The sequence below is a fragment of the Acinonyx jubatus genome, chromosome C1 (assembly GCF_027475565.1).
Source record: "Acinonyx jubatus isolate Ajub_Pintada_27869175 chromosome C1, VMU_Ajub_asm_v1.0, whole genome shotgun sequence".
Taxonomy (NCBI): Eukaryota; Metazoa; Chordata; class Mammalia; order Carnivora; family Felidae; genus Acinonyx; species Acinonyx jubatus.
In genome coordinates, this window is record NC_069381.1 from 187,322,115 (window position 1) to 187,331,594 (window position 9,480).

General features: G+C 37.6%; 1 protein-coding gene across 8 annotated transcripts in view; it reads left to right on the forward strand.

Moving 5' to 3' along the window:
- PARD3B (par-3 family cell polarity regulator beta) overlaps positions 1-9,480 on the forward strand; it is a 997,127-nt gene that overhangs the window by 157,906 nt on the left and 829,741 nt on the right. The gene's annotated exons all lie outside the window — the stretch shown is intronic.

Here is a 9,480-nt window from a genome sequence, read left to right on the forward strand (position 1 = left end):
ATATATTTAAATCAATTATTATCCATGATTGCTGATTGTGTTTTTCCTAGAAGGAAGCAACTCATGATATTAAACTATTAAACACGAACTCCTGCTATTTCACTCATTTTCTATAAAAAATTATGTATTATAGCCAGTATTCTAAGGATCAGGGAATCAGAAAGAGTTCTGTTTTCAGCCTTTTTAGATACCTAAAACATAAGGGGTTAAGTTGATGTGTGTCTCACAGAGGAACACAGAGGTTGTTTTCCTAGGGGTCCTTTCTTGACCTCGTCTTTCTAATTTTTATTTTAATAACATGGAAGAAATATTCACTGCTAATCTTGAAATGTTGGGATTTCTCTTTCACTAGATGCAATCTTATTTTACATTAAGAATCTCGAAATTATGTTTAAAGCAAAAAAAAAAATCCAAAACAAAACAAAAATCTCAGGCAATTTAAGAATGTAGTGAAGTATAGTAATCTTTTATTTTTTTATGTTTATTTACTGTATGTGTGTGTGAGAGAGAGAGAGAGACAGACAGACAGACAGACAGACAGACAGACAGAACATAAACAGAGAAGGGGCAGAGAGCAGAGACAGAATCTGCACCATCAGCGCAGAGCCCAATACAGAGCTCGAACCCCTGAACCGCGAGATCATGACCCCAAGCTGAGATCAAGAGTCAGACGCTTAATTGAGCCACCCAGACACCCCAGAAATATAGTAATCTTTTAAATAATTCTTCGATGGTGTGAGATAATAGTATGGTTAATATTCTAGCTTCCGCTGTGGAGTTAAGTTTTGCTAATTTTCAGAATCTTTCCCCATCCTCTAGAAAGAACTGGAGCTGTTGACCTAACACATGGTTTTTCTCCTATCCCATATTCAAGTTACACACACATATCTGGGTGTTCTTGGGGCACCTAGAGACCCCCAGATGGCTCTCGGCCCCTAGCTGGAGCAGAATGGGGGTGTTTTGTCTATTACCAAGGCAGAGGAGTACTCATAGCATGGACCTTAGGAATATTTTTGTGATAAAGCCAATGTGATTCATACCTAAGTAATATAAAGGCTTTATTTACATTGTGAGATTTAAATCATTTTTTTCCTGAAGTAGCTACATGGCAGTTAAAATCAGTTCTTTGAGCTTCCTAGAGAACTTGCCGCCTCTCCTTCAAACTATAGGGAATATTTTGGAAGTTTGGAGGTTAAGTGAGTGTTGGGGTTGGGGGCATGAATGTGACTGGTTAGAAAAATAATTCACGGATTCAGTGTGCTGTTGACTTAAAAAAAAAAGAAGTGCTATGATAAACATCAAAATAAAACAAGCAACAAAGAATAATATGAATAAGAAAGTGATAGAAAAACGATGAAAATGTTGACATTTCCTCAGGGAAACCTAATGTCAAAGGCATAAACACTGAAAGTATTTAGATGTCTCTTTCCCAAATGGAAACTTCTATTTAAGGAAGTTAAGTATTTTACCGCAGTGATTGAACATAATATGAAATATTTTGCACTTGATGGAGACTTCAATCTGAGATGTATCTTGTGCTCATATATAATGCATTAAAATATGGAATGCCCCTTCTGGTTGGCCAAGGTTTAATTTTAAACTTTAGTATCTTTTGTGTATATACATATACAAAGAAAACTTACTGAGTTGGCATGTTTCAAGACATCTTAGAGAACTTATATATTTCCTTTTACATTGATATTTGAAATGAATATTCAAGCAAAAGTAGAACATTAACTGTGCGAAGTACTGGGTTTAAATCTTTGTTGTCCTTTGGAAGTTAGAAGCTGAAAATCAACATTGGATTTATTGAAATGAATATCACGGAAGTCTCTTTCCTGGTCATTTAATTCCATATACTGCTTAGATTTCTCCAAAACTAAGTATTTTCCTCTTAAATGGAAAAACGTTTCTTTTATTCAACTATAGTATCTGCTGGCCTACTGTCACCCAAAGTCAACAACATAATTTTGGGATTTAGAAAGTTTTAAATCTTAGTTCCAATTTTATTGTAAAATTGACTTTTTCTACAGTGGGAATAATTATGGCTGGAATATTCTGAGTACTATTTTGACCGTAATGCACTTTAAATGGAATAAATAACATAGATTTTAAAAATTGGATAGCGTTTCCATATAAGGAGAGAAATGCAGCTTGGGATTGAATTTTTGACACATAATCTTTTATTATGACATCTAGTTGATGAATTCTTCAGCCAAATCATTGTGTTAAAATATCTCCTTTCACTGTCCATTAGATCTGGAGCTGCAAGCGTGCATAAAACCTGGCATCCACTTTATACTCCCCATCATTTACTTTGGGACAATGCCAGCGTCGCGGTTATAGTGTTTACAGTACAGGCTGAATGCTTTGTTTTAAGAATTTGTCTAAGGCTGGGGGCACCCGGGTGGCTCAGTCGGTTATGCATCTGACTTCGGCTCAGGTCATGATCTTGGGGTCTGCGAGCTCGAGCCCGCATCGGGCTCTGTGCTGGTAGCTTGGCGCCTGGAGCCTGCTTCAGATTCTGTCTCCTTCCCTCTCTGTTCTCCCCCACTCCCGGCTGTCTTTCTCGCTGTCAAAAATACATAAGCCTTGGGGCGCCTGCGTGGCGCAGTCGGTTAAGCGTCCGACTTCAGCCGGGTCACGATCTCGCGGTCCGTGAGTTCGAGCCCCGCGTGGGGCTCTGGGCTGATGGCTCAGAGCCTGGAGCCTGTTTCCGATTCTGTGTCTCCCTCTCTCTCTGCCCCTCCCCCGTTCATGCTCTGTCTCTCTCTGTCCCAAAAATAAATAAACGTTGAAAAAAAAATACATAAGCCTTAAAAAAAAATAACGTAAAAAGAATTTGTCTAAGTCTGGACAATTTTTATATGTAACTTTGTTGCTGCATTTGAGTGACACACAGATAGTGTCAAAACAAACTATTTTAAGAGCAAAAGGTAGTAGGATAGGAGTTCTGAATAAGAAGCACCTTTGTAGGATTTTTCCTTTGGCTTAAAACTATTTAAAACGATGTTACTACTCAAATATTGATACTTGTTAAATTTCAAAAGTTAAAAGACAGTAAAATACAAAGAACACCACAGTCATCTGTAATCACACGAAGCAGAAGTAATCATTATTAGAAACAAGGTATATAAATTTCTTTCATAGATTTACTCAAACACAAATATGGCATATATACCCTTTCATACACAATTGATACTGTTATATGCTTTTCTTTGACTTCTATCATTTTGCTATGTTTTTATTTTTTGAAAGTGATTTTTAGGGGCACTGGGTGGCTCAGTCTGTTAAGCATCTAGCGCTTGGTTTCTATTCAGTTCATGATCTCACGGTTTGTGAGTTCAAGCCCCTCACTAGGCTCGCCACTTGCAGTGCAGAGCCTGCTTGGGATTCCCTCTCTCTCCCTCTCTCTCTCTCTCTCTCTCTCTCTCTGCCCTACCTGCGCATGCTCTGTCAGAATGAGTAAATTAAAAAAAGTGGTTTTTAATGCTGGCATAGTGTTCTATCCTTGTTTGGGGATTTTTAGCTTCTTTCTTGTTCTTTAAAGTTTTTGCTGTAATTCTGGACAGTAATTACTCTAGTTACAGTAGGTAAATTTTGAAAGCAAGATGTATTTTCAGGATAAAAGTCTTGGGATGTTTTAGAAAATGACTTTCATTTCAGCATTTTAAGTACAGCATAGAATCCCTGTCTAGAAAACTGTAAGTAAATGACTATGTTAATGGAGCTTACTGAGGTGACTGCTTACCTAGGCTCTGATCTCTGTTTTCATGTTTAGAAGAAAAGTTTCCATTTGTTTTACAAGAGATTAATGGTAAATTATTAGCTGTAATTTACTTTAAAAAGAAGTTCTGCTTTGAAATACATATATGAAGAGTTTAAAGGCAAGTCTAACTTTTAAAAAAGTCTTAAATCTGTATTGTTGTAAAAAGTTATGTTGAGTGTACAGTTTTTTTCACCAATGGAAAGGAAACATTTGCACGTGTCTTTTCCTGAGGAAGCCTTTGTATACATGAAAATTGTTATTACAGAATTGTAAGATTATAATTAGAGTAGTGTTTATGATTCTAATCAGAATTTACTTGAGAGTTTACCAAGTATGAGGCACACTGCTAAAAGCATTACTTCCCTTATGTCATAGAATCTTCAGGATTACAGCAAGGTAGATCTATTGTCTCCATTTTAGAGACGAAGAAACTAGTGTTGACAGAGCAGAATTATGTGGTTTGCCCACTGTCACTGGGCCAGGAATTCAAACTCTTCCCGAAAAGCCAGAGTTCTTAACTACGATGCTTAGAGTTCGTTTTTCCATATTTGTGGTATTTTTTTTGGAACTCTACTGAATGGTCTCTGCACAGGCTCATGTATTAAAGGGTTTGTGCCATGAATCCATGCCCACTGTGTAGCTGATGAAAAAGCAAAATAATCTGCCCCTTGTTAAAGAGCTGGGGGTGTGTGGATAGAGGGGCTGGGCTGACTCAAGGAAGAAACAACTAATTTCTATTGCTTTATGCTCCGGCAAAAAAAAAAAAAAAAATAGGTTGCGAATTTCTTCTGTGAAATGTTTTAATTTCTGTAGAGTTGCCATGCATTATTCAAGATTATAAAATGATTTGAATTTCAGGAGCAGACAGATTTTCTGATGAGGATTTCAAGCTGTGTAATTATGAAGCCCATATAGGTTAAAAGTTCAGAACTCGTTAGCTTAATCATTAAAAATAACCAATTTCTAAGCATGGCATTTCATTTTAGAGGGGTACAGTTGCGATACCACTTACTGAGGTACTCCTGGATTCTGCCTTGTGTCCCAGCTCTTACCGAGAGCGTTCACGACTGTGCACCACATACCTTATCCTCTATTACTGCAGAATCTATAAAGAAAGTTCATATTTTATGGTGGTAAATTTGATGCCATAGAATAAGGCACATTCTTAGGCATTTCTTCAACTTTCTTGGCTCCTTAAAAATGCAAGGAAGTTGGTAAATGCGTGCCAAATATCAAAAAAGTTTATTGGAACCTGTTACACACGGTGTCAGAGCACACATTTAGGAAATGAACAGCAAAATTCCTTCAGATAAAGCGTAAATGTTTCAGAATAAAACATAAGGAAATTAACGTTCAAGACAAAGAGGTAGCTCATAAAGGAGTTTTGTTTTAATTGTGGTAAAACATAACATAGTTTACCATTTTTTTAATTTAAAAAATTTTTACTGTTTTATTTATTTTTGAGAGAGACAGAGGCCGCCTGCAAGTGTGGGAGGGGCCGAGAGAGAGGGAGACACAGAATGTGAAGCAGGCTCGGGCTCTGAGCTGTCAGCACAGAGCCCGACGCAGGGCTCGAACTCATAAACTGTGAGATCGTGACCTGAGCTGAAGTCGGACGCTCAGTCAACTGAGCCACCCGGGCACCCCCACAATTTACCATTTTAATCATGTCAAAGTGTAGAGTTCACTGGCACTAAGTACATTCACAGTGTTCTACAGCCATTGCCACTATCCATCTCCAGAACTTCTTATGATAGCAGTATTTTTAATTTTGCATAAAATAGTGCAGATATCATTGAGAATATATTTGGATTTGTAGAGATGCCTAGAACCTTTAAAACTCTTTTGACTTTTAAATTTATGTAAAAAATTAACTTCAGAGTTGTAGCTTCGGTTACTCGCACTGATACAAATGAAATCTTTGCCCAGAGTTTCAAGTATTGTCAGGGCCATGCTTATTTTCTTTGGGATGCAAGGACATTGAGGGGAAAGCTGTATTCCTATAAACACAGTCTTATGAAGAGCCATTTGGGGTGATGGAAGATACTGTGATCATCAAACAGTTAATGAAGGAAAAGAAAATATGGAGTTTGAGATTTTTTTGACTGCATGAAGGTTTTAATGCATATTATCTTGCTTTGCTAATCAAGGTGATTGAGATGCACTTGCTTGTTGAAGTTGCTTTTGACTTTGAGTTACCAGATTTTGCATTTCTCTTCTCTTCATTTGAATGCTACCTAAGCCCTCCCCTTTGAATCTGGGGAGAGGGGGTCACTATTTTTTTTTCCAAGAATACTACTATTATATGTTGAGAATACATATATTTTTCCTAATACTTGGAGAATGATAACAAAAAGGAATTTTTTTATTGGTTCATTTCATGCTTGGTAAGATGCCAACTGTCAAAACATTATAAAATTTTGAACCTTAGAGGCACATTTCATCACCAGAGTACTAATTACTGCAGAGAACTGGAGCGAGTCATTATGTAGTAGCATTTATTAGAGCTGCCCAATTTTAATGTTTTTTGGACCAGAGACACTTAAATAAAAGGTTAAGCTGTCCTGGCACAAAAGAGGGAGGAAAAACTGCATAGTGCATGCAACACTGTCAAATATAATGCAGAAAGGGTGGAATTAATTGAAAATTAGTCATCTACTTGCACTGAAACTCAACATCTTATTTTCAGGGATGTCCTGAGCATGGCAGATGTTGTTCTTGATTTATTTTCACTATGTTTAGTTTTGGGCACCTGTTATGTGCTAGGCACTGGTGATGTGAGGGAAGTGTGAAAGACCAGAGTCTGTCTTCATGGAGCCCATATTCTTCGGCAGGGGTGGGGGGTGGGGAATGACCATAGGCAGAGCAGCAGCAATCACATCACAAGTTAAGCATGGCAAGTGTTATGAAGACCAGTGTAGCAGAGTAAGGAAATAGTGTTGAGAGCATGAGGGAAAGGGTATTTTATTATTTTAGTGTAGTTTAAGTTTAGTTTATTTCCAGAGCTAGTGAGAGAGAGAGAATGTGTGTGCATGGGGGAGGGGCAGAGAAAGAGGAAGAAAGAGAGAATCCCAAGCAGGCTCCACACTGTCAGTACAGAGCCTGACGTGGGGCTCAAACCCATGAACCATGAGAGCATGACCTGAACTAATGTCAGAAGTTGGAGGGTCAACTGTTTGAGCCACCCAGTCGTCCCATGAAAGGGTATTTTAAAAAAAGTAATTAAAGGAGGATCTTCTGACGACGTGACATTTGAGAATAGCCACTAATGAAGTTCATCTTGAAATATTAGTTACATAAAATTGAGTAGTAAGCATATACATACCTCTCCTATACCTTAAATAGTATGAATAAAAATAACTAATAGAGGGGCGCCTGGGTGGCTCAGTCGGTTAAGCATCCGACTTCAGCTCAGGTCACGATCTCGCGGTTCATGAGTTCGAGCCCCGCGTCAGGCTCTGGGCTGATGGCTCAGAGCCTGGAGCCTGCTTCCGATTCTGTGTCTCCCTCTCTCTCTGCCCCTCCCCCGTTCGTGCTCTGTCTCTCTCTGTCTCAAACATAAATAAACATTAAAAAAAATTAAAAAAAATAATGGAATAAAACAGAAACAAGTATAAAGTAAGCTGTTAGATAAGCAAACATAGTAATATTCTACTTAATAGATGTTTATTAAATTTCTATCCTACACAAGGCACTGAGTAGATAATGAACTGAGGAGGAGAAAAGATAAAGGATGTATCTCTACCTTCGGGAAAGTTATAATTCAGTGTCAATCATTGTAATTTCCTCAGGGAAGAGAATCAGGCAGTCCAAAGCAATGAAGTGTGTTGGAAATAGCACGTTCTTCTGTTTGTCCAAATACTAGCAAAATGCATTACATGCTAATGGTCTATAGTTTTGCCTCTTTATTGCAACCGCTCCTCTCTCCCCAACCAAACCTATGAGGTCTTTCCATGATGACCATATTTTAATTTAATATTCAGTGCATAATAAGTAGTCAGTAAAGGCTCTTTGGGTGATTGAGTAAGTGAATGAAGACAGAAAGACCCTATGCTTTTTAGAAATAAGGTTTTGAAGAAAAAGAATAGCTTACATGCATTTGTAAGGGTGAAACTCATTTTAGAGTAGGGAAAAATCCACCAAGGTTGGAGAAGGAGACAAGGGAGAGGAAGAAGTCAGGATGCAAATCAGATGAGTGACAGAAGCTGAATCCAGAGAATTAGGTAGAGAATGGCCAGCATCCCAGCCAGTGGTTGACCTTGAAACATTTGGAGTGACATTTTCCTTTCAAAAACAGGAGAAAAAATAAATGGGGTTGGATAGGTGAAGACAGATGTCGAGATGTAGAGGAAGAAGTCTAAGGTGATGGTCAAGGTCGCCGTATTAGTGAAGGAAAAAAGGAGCCATCTGAAATAAAGAGGGATTGGAAGCTCTTAAAGACAGGTTCAGAATTTTGAATTTTTCAGATTTTAGGAAGGCAATAGATGCATGTCCTATGTGCTATGTGCTACCCCCGTAAGTCTTGTGCAGTAACCTATGATGATACACATTAATATTTCTCTAGCAAAACATATTAATTAATATTTACTCTTAGGGAGATAGAGATGATAAACGGCCTCCACTCAGCATAGTTTCTACCAAATTTATAAAAAGCAAACCAAAAAAAAAAAGAAAAGAAAAGAAAAGAAAGATAAAAACCCACCCAAACGCACTTTCAGAGCATTTTGGATGTTGGAATGTTGGATAAGGCATTGCAGATCTGTGCAGTTTATATTGTCTGGTTTTGTTTGCAGGGATGATTGAGAAGGATCAAGGTATTTAAGATTTGAAAAGAAAAAGGATTTTTTGAGCAGGGGAGCAGTTAGGGTTAGCTGCTGTGATATTCAGGAGGGGAGAGTGTTTGGTCACTGAACTGTATCACCATGTTCCTGTGCCTTTTATGCACTGTCCCTGCGTGCACAGGGTGACATCCAGCAGCCTGAATGGTGATCTGGAGCGGACTAAGCCAGAATATGACAGAAAGTTTATGTTTTTATCATTACTGACGGGGATGTGTTCCACTGGCATTTGAGGAGCTAAATTGTGAGAAGAGCATATGGTTTGAAGTCTGAGGGTTGAAGAACATAAAGTTAATGGGGCTTTAGGAGACTTCTTGAAGAAACCTCTGGTATGCCTTTTGGTTTTAGTAAAACTTATTCTTTAATGGATTTCCTTTCCATAAATTAATGCTTCCTTGATGAGTATCTTGGTATTTTATTTATATTTTATCCCAAAGGCCAAACAATGTGCCTAGACATACATAGAAGGTGGTTGATGACTACATAAATGAATCTAACAGTAAATTTATGAAATATTACTTCATTATGAGTTATAAATAATGAATTACTCCTTTTGTATTTTTTCATGTGTGCACAAACTTTTTGACTGTATAGTTTTCAAACAGGATTATAATTAATTTTCCAATATTGTAATTTCACACATATAGAATTTTTATATCAATGGGGATTTGTCCTAGTTGATTTTGTAATCTCAAGTGAATATAATCTAAATGGTAACTAATGAATTCTTACTATTAGAATTTTAACAAGTGTTAATAGAAAAAAAACCCAAAATTTTATGAATGTAATCTTTCAGGTTTTTCATTTCACTTTGAAAACCTTCTATATTTGGGGCGCCTGGGTGGAGCAGTTGGTTAAGCGTCCGACTTCAGC